This window comes from Colletes latitarsis, chromosome 10, assembly GCF_051014445.1.
Source record: "Colletes latitarsis isolate SP2378_abdomen chromosome 10, iyColLati1, whole genome shotgun sequence".
Classification (NCBI taxonomy): Eukaryota; Metazoa; Arthropoda; class Insecta; order Hymenoptera; family Colletidae; genus Colletes; species Colletes latitarsis.
Window position 1 is genome coordinate 5,674,877 of NC_135143.1, and position 16,857 is coordinate 5,691,733.

The window sequence follows — 16,857 nt, forward strand, 5'->3', positions numbered from 1 at the left end:
GTTTTTAATAATACTAGGAACAACTTATAATATTTTCAAGTTTGGATAATCGAATGAAAAAATGAATTTTCTGTTGGTTTGTATTTCAGTAATCGAATATTTCGAGTTGGACAACGGTACACGCAATAGCAGGTGATACATTCTTGTTTTAAAGGCACAGCTCGTCGAGTAAACTCGAAGAAAGTTGGCAGACGAATCAAATCGAGATCTCAAGCATTGCACCCATGCAGCAATTCGGTTTAATTAATCTCGCTGGCTGGCTCGAGTAAGTTGAAGTCATCTCTTAATTAGCCAACGACAATGCTTGCTTAATCATCTTACGCGTCATAATTAGCGTGCCTTTGCGACAATTACCACGAAGAGATTTCGCAAGTCGTTGAGCATCAGTGTGAACGACGAGCTGCTGAAATAAAATAACCGACGACTGTGTTTTGTAATGATCCAACGACGAGGTTTAGAACCACCCCTCTGGCAATAAAGGCGGAAATTACATCATTACAGGCGAAAAGCTGACACGACGGAAAATATTAATCGCGTTACGCTTAAATATTCACGCGGAAATTACTCTTTCACGACATTCGTTAGGTATTTAAATCTTTCGATCCTGTGAAATCCTGGGCTCAACTTAAACAACCTAATGCGATTATTATGCACGGCTGTTTTACAGTAACAAGTAGTGCCACGTAGCTAGCAGGAATAATTTACTTTGTAAAGATAAAGTTGTACAAGAAATTCGTATTCGATAGAAAAAATAATAAAATTAATTTAGAAAATTGTAAATTGTAAATAGCGGATGAAAGATAAATAACTCATTATACACTGCACCTTTGATAAAACTTTGAATTTAAATTATAGAATGAAATTATATTGAACAATTAAAAATTTTATAACTATTTTTATTCGGTTCTTATTAGAATGGAATACGATGACCTAGATTTGGAATTTCTGTTGAATCCTTTTCACCGACACGACGTACGATGCATAATTTGGCGTTCAGATGACAGACGCAATTTCAAGGCGTGGCGAAACAAGGGCAAAATACAGGTGTTGAGCGTGTCGTTAGGGCAACGAGTTGTAAATTCGTCCAACACTGCAGCATGGTACGGCACATACACGCTGCATTGGAACTTCGTGTAATGGAGTCGCGTTGAAGATTGATTCACGTAAAATTTAGAGTCGAAACTGTTCGTAGAATGGGTTGTCGTAACCATAGACAATGTGGACGTTGAACCGAATCTAGAGACGAAGTTATTGTAAGATGATTGGCGCATAGCTGTCGGAACTGCAAGCGTGTTCCGTGAACGGAGGATCGATAGCTCGATGAGTTTTACAGTGTCACTGGCGCAAAGAAATTCTCGGCTTAACTACAACCTCTGGCACAAAAGTTTCCAATCAGACACACTAATACAAAAATTTACTGAAAACATTTATATTTTGGAATTATAAAATACTAATTAAAATTCGAAATTATTCATGGACTAATTCGATCGTAGGCAATTTTTATTAAATATACATTATTTATGCTTCTTCAACACTAAACCTACCGACACTATGTATATCTATTCCTACCAAGACCGGTCAAATGACCAGTTTTTCTTTTTCTCCTTTACGAAGCAACGTACTTTTTTATAATTTTTGTATTTATAGAAAATTATGTTTTAAAGTTTATTCGTAAGATGTCTTTCTCTTTTATATCACATATTTTTTTTAATCATAAAGGGTTACACTATTGTTCTGGAAATTCAATAATTTTACTTGGGAAAACAAAAATTATATAGAATATGTTTCCTATAATCGATAGGAATAGCTGAAACTTCTTTGGGCGCATAGAGTCAAAGCAAATTTCAAAATAAACATAGAAGACAGCATAAATAATAACAGTTGATATATTCGCCGGATAGAGGATGAAGAGCCCTTTAAAATGAAATTCGTTTCGACTCGATAGTGTGATTAGTTTCGGAGATATAAGAGTTCGAAGTGTTTGTTTACTTTTCATTGTTTACGCCACGAGGTCATTGGCCTTTGCACGTGCAAAGAGAGAGAGAGAGAGAGGGGGGGTGAGAGGTTCGATGCGTTAGACGGAGACAGAGATAATAAAATTTGAAAAATTAACCCTCCATTTAAATTACGATATTTCTAAAACGGAAAGTTGGACCTACATAAACCAAAAGCCATTTTAAAGGGGAAGCTTTGCAGTTTCTAATAGTGACTCAGTTATGGGGAAAACATTAGTAGTTTCGGAACTACATGGGTGTGAAGTTTAACTATTTTTAATGCGCGATGTTAAACTGTTCTCAGACATTGGAAACTGCTGATACTCTGTATCTGTTGATTTTTTAAATCTTTTATAATTTTATACATATATTTATTTAAAATTATATTTCTGAATTTTATTAATTCCTAAAAATTGAAAATTTTACATGACTTCTAACACTTAAACATATTATTTAAGTAACATGGCTGAAAAAGGAATATTTTAATGAAATATTTAAAAAATTAGCATTTAAATTCTAAAGTGGAATATGTCACAATAAATTAAAATTGAAACATTCGATCAAATGTATATTTTTCGTGAATAAATTCTTATACAGTTGATCTTTTTGGTTACCTATTATTCGAATAAAACGTTGCTCGTCTCTTCATCAGGGACAATTTTTATTCTATTGAAGAATCATTTCGATACGTGTTAAGGATGAACAAAGTAGAGCAATAATTATTCACGACCCTCTCCTAATCTCGATTTCAGCCTCTCCTCGATTCTCTCCCTGGATTACCGCGATTTTGGGCTACAAATGATTCATCTTCTAATTGCATGACAGGCCACCCTCTGAGCTACCACAATCAAAACTCTACTCGCTCATTAATCATCCCGGCCGCCCTCGTCTTTCATGCCGAAGGTGCAAATACCTCGACGGCGTGTCGTTCGAAGTGGCAAGCGGAGAAACGAGCATGAGACAATGGCACGGAATGTTGTATACACTGTTTTTCTTTTCGTCTGGCCTAATTCTTTCATTAAAAGAATAATTAATCACCGCGAGGCTTTTTCACGTCATCGAGCCCGAACGAGCAAAAAGTTGCACGCGGCGGCGACGTTTTTCAGGAAGAAAGTGTTTCTGCCCGCCAGCGCTGGGAAAATGTTTAATAAATTGTACGGCAACGTAAAATTAATTACAGGCTCGCTTAAGAATATTTGCAAACACTTGAAAAGATTTATTCAGTGAAAACTTTTACGCGTCTAATGCACTACGGGTTTCGCCTTTGACGTTTGGTTAATTTTTCCAAGAGCTCTATAGAAACTTGACGCACCGTTCGTTTTCAGTTTTGAATTATGACCGAGATGCATTCAGGTATAATTAAGCATGTCGTCGGATAAGTTTGAGGGACAAGTATTTTAATGAGAAAATATTCTAGTGTTTTCAAAATTGCAAGGTCGAAAGTTTCAAACTAGAAACCGTTTATTGATCGGTCGAGCACTTGTGAGAGAGCGTAGCCCTCTGCTGGCGAGCGTAAGAAATGTCATTCAAGCTTCAAATAATCAATTCTGTGCCAACCATACGCGATGTTTCCTCAAAAATTGGAACTTCCCCGCCAATTAGGAAATATTAGAATTTATCTTCCGAGAGAACAAGCATTTTATGTTTATTAATAAATAAACAGTGAGTTATTTTATGAGATTGCCATCTTTCTGTAAAAAAAAACTTGTAATAATAGTAATGTAAATGTGAAAAAATTCAAGCCCCAGTATTCGAACAACATTCGTGTAAAGAATTATTTTATACAATTATTCTATTATTTTTATGAAATCCAATAATGTCCGTAGACTTAATGTCATGAAATTTACAAGAATAGAATAACGACGATAAAACCGCGTCGATAATTTTATATTAATCACCGCATGTACGATCGCCTAGCTGTTTAGTTTGATCGCGTAAAAGATTTTAAACTGTTCCACTAGTCACGCAAGATTAGTTTGATGTTGTGACGTATAGGATATTGCATTCTATTCAAAATACATGTATTTATCTCGTTTCACTAATTTCGACGAGGTATGAATTATTTGTCACGCTACAGTAAATACTGCTTCGTCCCAAGTACATTATTTCGCTATCTCTTTATCTACCTATTTACCTGCAGTGCTGTTCTCGTGCTTTGGCGCGTATCGATTCGCATGACCCCATCGAAACATAATGACTGTAACGAACATTTGTGTCAAGTGGTACGTTTATCGCTGATAAGTAACCACACTACTGACCCTACATAATGTGGAAGTAAAATACAATGGACTGACAGCATAGAAAATTACGGTGAACAATTTCGTAACAATGTTCGATCGTGAATCTGCTTTCGACAGGCATCTCGATCGCGTTCGTTCCAAATTATTATTTTTAAATAAAATATTCGCGTGAATAGCAATTTTCCAGACAATACGCGTCTCAATAATTCCTAAACAATCGTTTTTCAACGTAACAGAATTAATTGCCGAGAGCACTTCGAGTACTCGATATAATACTGTATTCCCCGCTTATATGAAAGAATTTCACTCCTATGTTCGTCCAAAGACTTCTTGATTCAATTTAAAGGAAATATCAATTTTTGACAACGTTTTCAATGAAAATGAGTCCAAACACGACCTTATTTAGGCTACTTTTAATATGAATATTATTCTAATCGAAACAGTATTAGTCTAATACTTTACAGTAAGAGTCTATTTTACGAATATACTTAACAGACCATACAAATTTAAATGCAGTTAATATTTTGTATCGTGGAAATCACTTTACAAATGTTTTAGTATTGTTAGTTTCTAAATAGATAACTCATCCCTATTGGTCGTATGATAAGTACAGTTTATTATGAACATTTAGTCTTTTCTTTACAAACACTATTAAGAAATCATATCTTTGAGTGCTACTTTGTTAAAAATTAATATTAAAAAATGTCATTCCAAGAATTTTCTTCGAATATACATTAAATGTTTCAGCAACAAAAATATTTAATTTTGTAATCCATAATAAAATTTTCTTTTCTTTTCCAAACTTGATATACTAGAAAATATTGATCATTTAATTCTGTCTATTTTATAAAATTACTAAGAATTTTGTAACCTTTCAAGTTACAGTTATATTAATATCACATTTAATTTTGTTTACTATTAAAAATGTATGTTCATTGCAACAGTTTATTAATTTTATTATATTGACATGTCTCACCCTTATTATCGATACGTTACTTAATTAATATGACATGTGTTGTATCGTATACTGAAATTGCACAACAAAAGGTATTTGTTCGAATACATTTTTTCAGTACTGTGTATTATTGTGTGAATTATTCAGAATGCTTTGATACTTGAACAACTTCGTTCTTTCGTTCGTGACTCAGAAGTCGTTCAACCGGACTTGAAACGGATATTTCGACGAGCCAAAAAATGTTGCGCGACCTTTTTCCCCGAAAGTTGAAATACGGTGATAGCGTATTTGGAGAACCACGAAACAGCAGGTGCACAGACAATGGAAATCGGCGAGCACAGCTGCGTTTAACGAGTGATGGATTGTGTGACACACTTTGAGAGGCTTTTTTTGCTAGCTGCAAGATAGCTCGCACTTGTACCAGATTTTGAAACTGCAATCTGATGCTGTTGTTTACTGTCAAAACTGTGGTACTAGAAGATTCCCTTTTTTACGATCGGAAATCACGATCCGAACAATCCACTCCTAACTGTTCACTATATTTTGCGTACCGAACGTTTACGTATCGCCAAACGGTCCGGGAAAATATGAAAATTTATTTGACGTTCAATTTTTTCGGTTTTGTCACAAGTGTGCGTCGAAAAGCCAGGAAGACAAGTGTTTTGTACTTACAATATAGACGATCGAATGCCCAACGTCGTAAACGCAGCTAACCATTTACGATTATTATTTTATTTTCCACAAACGTTCACTAATTACAAAAAAATTGTTTGGCAGGGCGATGAATCGATTTTAAATAAATACTTCTTATGATTTCACGAATATTTAAGAGTATTGTATTTATAGACGAAAATAAATATTAATTTGCAATCATATGACGCGACGCGTGTACCTACATACAGGGTGTTCGGCCATACATGGGAAAAATTTTAATGGGAGATTCTAGAGGCGAAAATAAGACGAAAATCAAGAATATCATTTTCTTGATTGAGGCTTCATTAAAAAGTTATTAAAGAATTAAATTAAAAAATTTTAAATCATACTGAAAAAATTATTTTTTGATTGTAGGGGTCAATTACAATCATTTTTGGTGAATACACAAATATTAATTTTCTGGCTATTGATAGAATTTAGACAGGCGTTCAAGAAATTAAGCAATTTATTAAATTTAGCAATAAAAAAAAATATTATGTCACGAAAGTGTATATACAGGTGTCATAGTTATATGAAATCATTGAAAAAGTGAATACAAGTATTTTAATATAATTTTAGACCTTTCTTTAGTATGGGTAATGACTTGTAATCTTTTAGGCATAGACAAAATTAATAGCTTTGTACTCTTGTGTACTTATGTACTCTTTGAAGTATGGCACGAACAATCTCGTTGATTTAATATCCGTAGACCAGATCTGGACTGATTTGATTGCCTCCCAAATTAAAGTTCTTTATTATCGATTGCGCCGTTGCTTGGATTTTCAGAAGTATTTTAGCAATTTTTCCTCTTCTAATTTTAATAATAAACAAATTCACATTTTTATGCTTTCTATTACTTCATTAATTTTCAAATATTATTTGATTTCTTAACAACGCAATAAAGAAGGAAACTTTAACAATTTAAGAGATCATCATTATCATCTGCGAATATTTAAATATTGATTAAAAAGGAAGACGACAAAACCTGATGTGTCAGACAATCTTAAGAAGTTATACCGATTCTTTCACAAATCATCAAACTTTTAAATTACTGAAAAATTATGAGAACATCTAAAATCTTCGAAAGTCAATAAGTATACTTCAAGAGCAATTTATGTTTCGTTCGGGGGTCCTAAATTCATGTTTCAAGTTTGATCATTTAACCCGGGAGGAGTCTGTAGAAGAAAGTTGGTCTGTTAAAAGTTCAGATAAGGTAGAGATTTCCTGTTTTAACCGATGCCTGGGCTGCCAAAAAGTCATGTTGTAAGACTCGTAATCCTTAATGAGATCATCCGTACGTAATCACAGCCATTACTGCTGGCGAACCTGTGTCGAAGTACATTGCACATACACGTACGAATCGTTGCCCAAGGCAATCGATATTTCGAGGCCAGTAAAGGTGAAAGGGGAAGGTGTGAAATGGATGATGAGAGGGTGAAGGTTTTCCACGGATAACAGGGGTAGTCGACTTCGTTCGCGAAGGGCTGAGAGCAGATCAAATAACCTGAAACACTGGCCACGATGATCGTCGTTCTTGGATAACATTACGCTCGATAATCGCTATATTTAGAATTTCTATATTATGATATTTCATAACGTTATTAAGTAATAAAATATATTCCTTTTGAATATTTCTGCATTCTCTTACTCTTCTATATTTTGTTTCCAATATTTCCTGGCCTTGACTTGCATGTTGTAGATTTTAGCACATTGTCAGATCAAAACCGTACAATATCAAACTTCCTCTAATGTTGCATGGACTACACCATATTCAATTTTTAACAAAATCCTCGGCATCAAGGCAAAAAAGTAATTTTTGAAAAATATATTTTTAAGATAAAGTCTGATAAGTAAATGCCTCGTACAAAAGTTTCCTTTTTTCCCCCGAAGGATGAGAATTTATAAATATAGGTTCCTATTCAAAAGAGCAAAGTTGACTTTCTTTTCAAAATTGAACAATTTTTGTATTTAATATTTTTCGTGAAAATGCGTTGTTTTTTAGGCATTCTGATATAAAGTTTTCAAAGTTTCTTGCATTATTTTTCTCCGATCTCCATTCTTTGTTGTACACTTTAATTTCTTATAATTGTAAAAATCAGAAAAATGATTTATTCAGAATAGGACACATCCAATAAGAAAAGTTGCAGAAACAGAAATATATAAAAAAAAGTTAAACACAAAATTCGATAAAATTCGCATTTCCCTATTTTCCTAAGAACCCTGGATATGATTCTTATCATGGTAAAGTTTGAGCATCACTGATATCAAATGTACAAGATCGACGTTGAAAAATTGTTAACAAAAAGTATCATATCAGAAAACTTAAACGTACTTACGTAATCATGTTCTGTACAGCTAGATTTGTTGACATTGACTTACCTGTAACAGAAAAACATAAATTCGTTAGAAAAACAATACTATTTACCAAAACAGAGCCTCCATTTATTCCAGACACTTGTATAATTCATCAAATAAACTTAATATTTCTAACAAGTGTGATATGATATAAAAATTAAAACTTACCTATAAATTATTCAAAAATTTTTTATTTTTAAGGAAATAAATAACGATCGAACAATATTTTTTACCAAAATGCAGTCGTTCAGTCAAATTAAACATTTTTTTTAGTTTTATAGTTACAAAAAATTAATGTGTACAATGAAAAAATGGGGAATGTAAAATTGTAACATTATATTGCAAAGTATATTGTTGTTTTCAGGAAAATGCTAAAACTTGACGCTTCCTCTTTTTTCCGTGGACCCTTCAATTAGTATTTCAACGTTGTTTCCATAGTTCTTAATATCTATAATACTATAATAATTTACCAGATAAACTATTCTTTTTCTTCTAATTAAACTATTCTACTAAAATTACATTATTCCGAAGTTAACAAGTTTAAATATTCGAGCAAAAATGGAAGTAATGCAACGAATTTATATTTAATTTATTCGACTAATCTAGAACGTAACATTATGAATTTAATTTAATTAATTTTTAACTGTATAAAAAAATCTTTTATTATGATGGAGCATTATCAAATAACGGATCAGTCAATTTATGAAATTAAATTTGATTTAATGATCTATATCATTGATATAAATGTTAGAGCAAGTACTTAATCGCGGTTTAATTAAAAATTAAAAATTTCTGGTTGCTATTAAAATAACGCGACCTCGTCGTGTAAATGTGTCAGCGTCTAAATTTAACAGTTCGAAAATGGATTGTAACGATAATGATTTAACTGTATCTCTGTAGAGATGACTTGTTGAAACTGATTGACTTGTTGAAAATGTAAAAAATAATGCAATAAAGTATCACTGGAAGTATTATATAAATTTAAATGTTACGAAAACTTCAGAAATCTTTATTTTCCATATAACATGAAGTAATGTTCATTGAACGGATCCTACATTCTGTTCTAAAATAATTGTAGACTCTCGGTAGCAAAGTGCAAATTCGCTCTCATGACAAGATAAATTTGACGTGTTTCCAATAAAGAATATTCTTTTTTCTACCGATAGCTGGTGGGTCAAAGCTTACGAAACATTAATCTCTACTACAGACGCTCTGGATGAGTTAGATCGCGTGCACCAGACTTTTAAGAGAATATTTTGTGACGACACCTCCCACACTCGCCAGTAGAGGGCTACGCTCTCTCGCAAGTGCTCCACACCGATTCCTCCAACAGACCAAGAATGAAATGCTATTTCTTTCTTTTTTTTCTTCTATTTTGCTTATTCATTTTTGTCATACAACAGGCCGCCACAATTTGTTTTAGTAGTTCATTAGTGACTAGAGAAAAGCATTGTCAGGAAAATTGATTTAGTTAAAAAACCTCACAACGGATAATACAGATAATACGGACGCCCCATATTACATTAATTAACACCAGCGATACGCGTATCAATGGCCGTAACGTTAACGCATTAAATCGACCATTTCCGGTTGATTAATCGACGATTGATGACCCTGCGCAGACTAGATGCGCAATAAACTGATTCGTGTTGTGTGCAATCCTACACGCGAATCGTGCTCCGCCCAGATCTACATATGTACGTGTTTACGATACGTGTAAAACACAGCTCAGGCGCGAGCATATCGCGAAATTATCGCGACCACGACGATACTACGCGTTTAATTAAACGCTCTGCATGCATTAAAACCGGCGAAAGTCTTCGAACGATACAGCGGTTATTTGTTCAGACAAATCGTACGGAGAGGTCGTTGAACATCTTTGTGACTGGATGATTGATAAGCTGAGAAACAGATGTTCGGAAAGGATGTTTTCATGTAGTATTACGATAACGTTATCAATGTATTGTTGAGATTAATAAGAGGTTTGAAGTGCTTCCGAAAATAACTATTTCAAGCTATTATGTATAGGTTTTGATTGAAACAATTTCGTAAGACCTTTGTTCCGACTAACTGCTGGGGGAAACGACCGATTTACTAACATCTATCACATTAGTAGTTGTAACGATGAAAATTTATTGCAAATCAAACGTTGTCCTTGGAAAGATTTAATTTTTTGTAGATTTTAAAAATAGCTTCAACACAGAAAATTTGTAATCGGAATAGTGAAAATTTATTTCAAATTAGCTATTGTCCTTGGAAATATGTAGTTACTTTTATTTTAAACTGTTTTACTTAAAATATGAATAAACAAAGTTATACACAACAAATTCCAATGTAAACAAAATATGTCTTATAGTATTTAATATGATTTTATTTATAGAAATAATTTTTTCTAAATTAGTGTCGAACTTGTTTAACGTATGAACTTAATACTTGTCGCGAACTGAAACGAAACAAAAATAGCGGCACTTTGAATTTTTAATATCGATTATCTTGACTTTTTTCAGTAGAAACTTGTTTTAAAGAAACCTTGTCCAATGACATATAATTCAATCAGTTTTGCTTATATTTGTTTGAAAAAAATTATGAACATTCGCGAAACATAAATAAATATGTATGCAAACTATCGAATTTTTTTTATAAAAATATCCCTAAAAGGACCAGAACAACGAAACTCGAGAACACTTAAAGGGTTGAAACAAGATCGAATAATCGGAAAGTCTATCGCAGTTTCATCGATAATAACATCGGTTTAAAATAATCGAGGAAGTCGTGGGTCGAGAGAGACCCGAGGAAGGCTCGAGCGCGATCACGGGCGAAAATAGTCGGGGCATGAACGAAGGCGAACGTCGGGGCGTTTCGGCGACAGAAGTTTCGCTGGGTGGTAGGCTCGCGCTCGAGCGAGGAAACTTCGCCAGCACGCTCGTCGAACGTAAGAGCCATGAGTGACGCGTAATTACTCGCATCCGAATAGCAGACAACTGGGATTGAAGGGTACCAGGGCTCGGAGTGACAGAGCATGTCAAAGTTAAGCGCACGGTAGAAAAAGATCGTGACACTAATTGCTCGAAAATATATAGACGATTCTGACGGCGCCTCGCGGAAAATCCGCTCGCCTCGCGCCTCTAACGGATCCTGCTCACGTCTTTCCAGCACGTCTGACGAAGACGTTCTCAATATCCAACGCCCGGGGAACTAACCGTTCTGCTAATCAAATACGTGGCGAGGGCAAACAACGATTTTTACGCGAGCTAAAACGGGTTAATTTTTACTTTACCGCCTATAAAAGAGGAATTCCATTCTTTTGTTCTCGTCTCTAATTAAATTTCGAACGAAATCGATTCATGGATAACGACGGTCACGTTTTCTAGCCTTTTGGTTCTTCTAATATGGGTTTTAGGGTATCCAAATTGAATCAGGCCACTTAACTATCTCCTTTGGGTAATTGTATAAATCAGAGTCCCATTCGGTCTTAATTTTCGAGATATTCACAAAAATATGTGGTATGTTACAGTGAACGTTGAATATATGCTCGAATTGTTCTACGACATAAATGCTCAGTGCTCATCCCCACCACTGTGAGGATATTCCCCTTCATACGCCACAAAGCTTCATTTAGCAATGCAGAAGGATTTAAAATTATTGAAAAACATATGTGTGTTTTATTATTTGTGTGCAGATTTGTACTTTTTTGATATTAGGCATAGATAACAAATATTATAAAAGCATAATTGATTACATATAAAATAATAATATATGTTTTTCATTTTGTAATTTATAATTAGTTCATGTTTATCAATTATTATCTTTGGCGATAAAAAATATAACTTTTCTTGAACATTTTTATTGGTATTTGTTTTGAAATAGTATCATTTTCAAAATTAATATTTTGGTTTTTGTAATTATCAGTGTCTTCCAGTTGTAGTATCTAAGCTTTTTTACAAGTTTTTTTATTATTTTTTTTTCATTCCTTTTTCCTGTTACTTTAACAATCCTTTTATCTCTTCATTTTTCTCTGCTATGCTCCTTTTTTTTAAATTTTCCAGCTTTTTTGTTTTTCTTTGATACCTTTGTACTTCCTCTTGGAAGAGTCTCTTTTCTTCCTTTAACTTCCACTGAATAGTGGAGAACCTCTTAAACACTCTTAAATAAATACGAATGAATGCAACGATGTTGTGCAACAAGGACAAAGCTAATCATTGTCTCATTATGAACCTAATCTCAAAGCTATAATTGGCCAGCCGGTGAATCATTGTACGATGCAATTTTTGTGAACGTTGTTGTTGGCCATTATATTTTTATTTATTTACACAAATGTAAAGATTTTTCGATTTTAACCTTTTTATTATTGCCTATATCAATTAGTCTGAGAGTCACATGTGTCGTTAACCCCTTGATGTACCATTTGATATCGAATAATTCGTTGAACGTATACTATTTCATTTTATTTAGATTTTTTCGTACAAGGAATGGCCACGAAAAAGAATAAATTTATTTTATGAATACCTCGTAAATGTAAAAGTGTATTGATTTTAATATAAGACTTGATGACGAGTGAGTAACTTCATGATCGTGAAGCTTGACATCAAGAAGTTGTAACGAGTCAGACTCGTCATTGTACGGCAAGGGGTTAATAGTATTAAATGCATTAAAATATATGTGAATTATGAGTTTTTCTTTCGAACTGCAAATTAAAAGAGCCCCAATTAACCATTTTATTGATTTATAATCTTAGTTGCAAGTGAAAAATTAATAACTCCATTCAAAGTAAAAAAATACAAGAAATTTGAACATGGCTATAGAAGTTGTTTTAAAATAAATTGTTTCTTAATATTCTTTTGTTGTTAAAATAGGGCCAATTACTGATAGATGGATAACAACTGTAACGTTTACTCCTAGGGCGTTACTGTAACAGTGTAATTTATGATATTAAACGAATCATCCGAATACTTTTATTCATAATACGTAGATACCGATCTCTACGATAGCTAACATGAGATTAAGATCTTAAAAAAATAAAGTAAATCCATTTCCATCGTTTGCAATCGTCCAAACGCTACTACCACCGGAACCAAAATAAAACCAACGCGGTGCATCGAAATTTTTGGAGTACACAAGTTAATAAATCACTGCCGAGCTCGCGGTTTCATAAAGGTAAATAGAAACAAAGTTCCAGGCCGAGTGGCGTAAACCAGCTTACTCGTCCACGACTCCAAGGAAAACGAGCCACCCCCTCAGGGTTCCGTCGAAGCGTATTCTGTCGGCAATTAAAGTTTTTCAATATATTAAGCTGAAGCAACCGGGAGCGTGTCTGATGTTTATAGATTGCGTCAGCTGTCGGGTTCATGAAACTATGAATTTTTGGAGGGTGGAATAACACGCGGAAGGGTGCAACAACGGAGTCGCGAGACAGCAAGAGGAGGCGGCTGGGGCGGTAGCGATTCGGGCTTCTGCATCTCGGCACCGAAACTTTTCCCTCCTCGCCTCCCTGCTCTCCAGTTTTCGCGTTTCCCTTTCTTCCACTTTCCACGGGCCGGCACACAGCAACCCGTTTATGCAGCAACCCGTTGCCGTAGGTCGTAACCTTCCGGCGTGTCGAGCTAAGCAGACCGTACCAGACGGCTGCAGCTGCACATCGTCTGCCACCAGCGCCCAGCGATTTCCGTTCTGACGATTAATTCTGGCGAAACGGCTGCGCGTTTTCTACGAAGCACCCACCGACACTCTTCTCTTTCTCTTTCTGTTGCCGTGAAATTACACGGGCAACGAATCGTTTCGCGTTCCTACGCTCCGCGGCAAAGACAAATTTCATTATTAACTCTGGGGGAGTGGGCTGGGGGCTCTAACAAGGGGAGGACCTGGATTGCAAAGCTCACTGATCGAGATACAATTTTTTATAGGGTAAATACTTCGCCAATGCTCGGCCTTTATTCGGCAATCACAGTTTCCGAGAATAAATTACTAGATATAACAGAGAATAATAGAATTTTATATAATATTGTATGGAGAAAGTGAGTAAGCGAGATAGCAGAAGGAGAAAAAAGGAAAGGGGAGAAGTTTTGTGCCTGGCCTCCTAGTGGACTCATCAATCGAGAAGTGTATACAGGGTGTTCGGCCACCTTTGGGAAAAATTTGGATGGGAGATTCTAGAGGCCAAAATAAGACGAAAATCAAGAATAGCAATTTGTTAATTATGGCTTCGTTAAAAAGTTATAGAAACATTTTCGGCTATACAGTACATTTTCGGTAAAGAATTTTTTTCTCGAAAGTACGTAAGATTTCGGGAGTATGTATATTCACCAAAAATGATTGTAATTGACTCCTGCAACCGAAAATAATTCTTTTAGAACGATTTGAAAGCTTTCAATTTCGCCGAAAAATATAGGCACTTACTCGAATTTTTTTCTCGAAAATGCGTAGGATTTCGATGGTATGTCTATTCACCAAAAATGATTGTAATTGACCCCTGCAACCAAAAATAATTTTTCCCGAATGATTTGAAACTTTTCAATTTTCAGGGCAACAGACAGTTATGGTCAGACATATTTTGAGTAATGAATTTTTTTCTCGAAAATGGTTAGGATTTCGAAGGTATGTCTATTGAGCAAAAATGATTATAATGGACCTCTGGAATCGAAAATAATTTTTCCAGAACGATTTGAAATTTTTTAATTTTGTCGAAAAATTTTTCCACCTTTCTTGATTCTTTCTCGAAAGTGTGTAGTATTTCGAGGGTATGTGTATTGACCAAAAATGATTGCAATTGACCCCAGCAACAGAAAATAATTTTTCCAGAATGATTTGAAATTTTTTAATTTAATTTTTTTGTTACTTTTTAACGAAGTCTCAATCAAGAAACTGATATTCTTCATTTTCGTCTTATTTTGGCGTCTAGAATCTCTCATTAAAATTTTTTCCAAGAATGGTCAAACATCTTATATAGGTATAGGTTGATTGAGTACTTGTGAGAGAGCGTAGCCCTCTGTTAGCTAGTACGGGAAGCGTCGCTACAAGTCGATCGTCAACTTGTACATTTACTTTCAGTATAGTAAGATTTCAGGATAATAGTAGCGAAAATACGAATCGTAGAAAGGCTTTTTCGTGACGAAAATTGCATTTTGTTGGCAATTTCTCACGTTAATATTTTAACTACGCAATGAGTAAGACTTAAACGAATGGTTTTTAAGATTATAACAGTGCCAGATTATTATTCTTTGAATGTTGTTTCGACGGGTTTATTGGTATAAAAAGTATAAGGGGATTTTATTTAAAACTTAGTAATTTCAACTGTATTTACTGAGGAAATAAAACTTAATTTTCAGAACTAATTTTTTATCATATTTCCTATCAAAAATGATATAATACCAGTAGTTACTCAAAAACACAATATGTACAACTGACTATTGAATGCATCAATACAATATTAAAAAGATATTATTTTAATTACAAAATACTAAGATTCTAACGGTGATCGAACCCAAGCCGGATCCAGCTATCAGATGCAATAAAATTAAACAAACAAATTTACAATTATCATTCATTTTTGTTATTTTGCAATAAATAAATTACTTTTCAAAGATCGTGTAAGAATTAACAACGCTATCGTCGAATGCAATCCATTTTCTTAATGTTAAAAAAAAAACTACTCTCTGAAGTTTGAAGTGACTTAATAAACTTTGATTCCGAGGTCCGTACGTGGACAGTACGTCGATCGACGTGTTAAAAGTCGTCTCTGCAGGTCGCTTGGAAACGGACTTTAACCGCGGCAAAGTCGATATACACGACTGAAAAGCCGAGAGCAAGTGTACCGGTTAACAGGCTAAAGCTTATGTTCTCAAGAGTCGAGAGAATGCCACGGGCCAACGCTTATTAAACCGCCCCTAATTATATTTCAATATACGCTTTCGAACGCGGAGTATCAAGAAAGGAGATTGGTCGAGATGAGAAAGGATGACGGTAGTTCACGGCGGTGGAGTCGCGAGGGACGAGAGTGGAGGGTAGCGGAAACGATGCCAAGGGATGCTGCGACCTGGCTTCCAGGATGCAACCCCTCTCGACCGCGTTGGTTACCCTCGAGCGCGGAGATGAATTTGCTGCTCGTCGATCCCTCAGTCTCATCATCTCCTCTGCTCTAATTAATAGCTTCGTCATAGATTACCGCGGGATATTAAAATAGCGTTCGGTTTCCGTGCGAATATCATTTCTCTCGCAACGTTTAACTATTCTAAAATATTAAAAAAAACTGTCGTTTTGTCCGACTTCCATGTTGATTACAAACATGATTTGTTGGAAATAAGAGCACGTAAAAACCAATAGTTGCAAAATTTATTTGTCTACGCTCAAACTCGTTCTACGACGATCCTCTTCAAGGAAAGAAAATTGAAATTGTGGAAACTAAACAGAGTGGATCTGTATCGTTGAGAGGGTTATATTAGAAGAAAATTATATAAAACAAATTTAAACTGTGTAATGCGCCCTACGTTTTTGTATTAATTTTATATATTGTACATTTATGCAATTTTTTTGTTTTAAATGGGATATAATTTTTGATGCTTAAAAGAATTCATTGAGTTATGTTTCGCATACATAATAATTGAGGTATTTCAACTTTCTTAGTAAC

The 16,857-nt window shown here is 34.5% G+C and overlaps 1 protein-coding gene across 4 annotated transcripts in view; it reads right to left on the bottom strand.

Annotated features, from left to right (window-relative positions):
• Ten-m (teneurin transmembrane protein Ten-m) overlaps positions 1-16,857 on the bottom strand; it is a 537,959-nt gene that overhangs the window by 283,535 nt on the left and 237,567 nt on the right. Inside the window, exon 1 of one of the 4 annotated variants that reach the window (XM_076774717.1) lies at positions 6,546-6,625. The exons of the other annotated variants lie outside the window; for them this stretch is intronic. The gene's annotated coding sequence lies outside the window, so the exon portion shown is untranslated. Of the gene's footprint in view, positions 1-6,545; positions 6,626-16,857 lie in introns of those variants that run through there. 4 annotated transcript variants of the gene reach the window in all.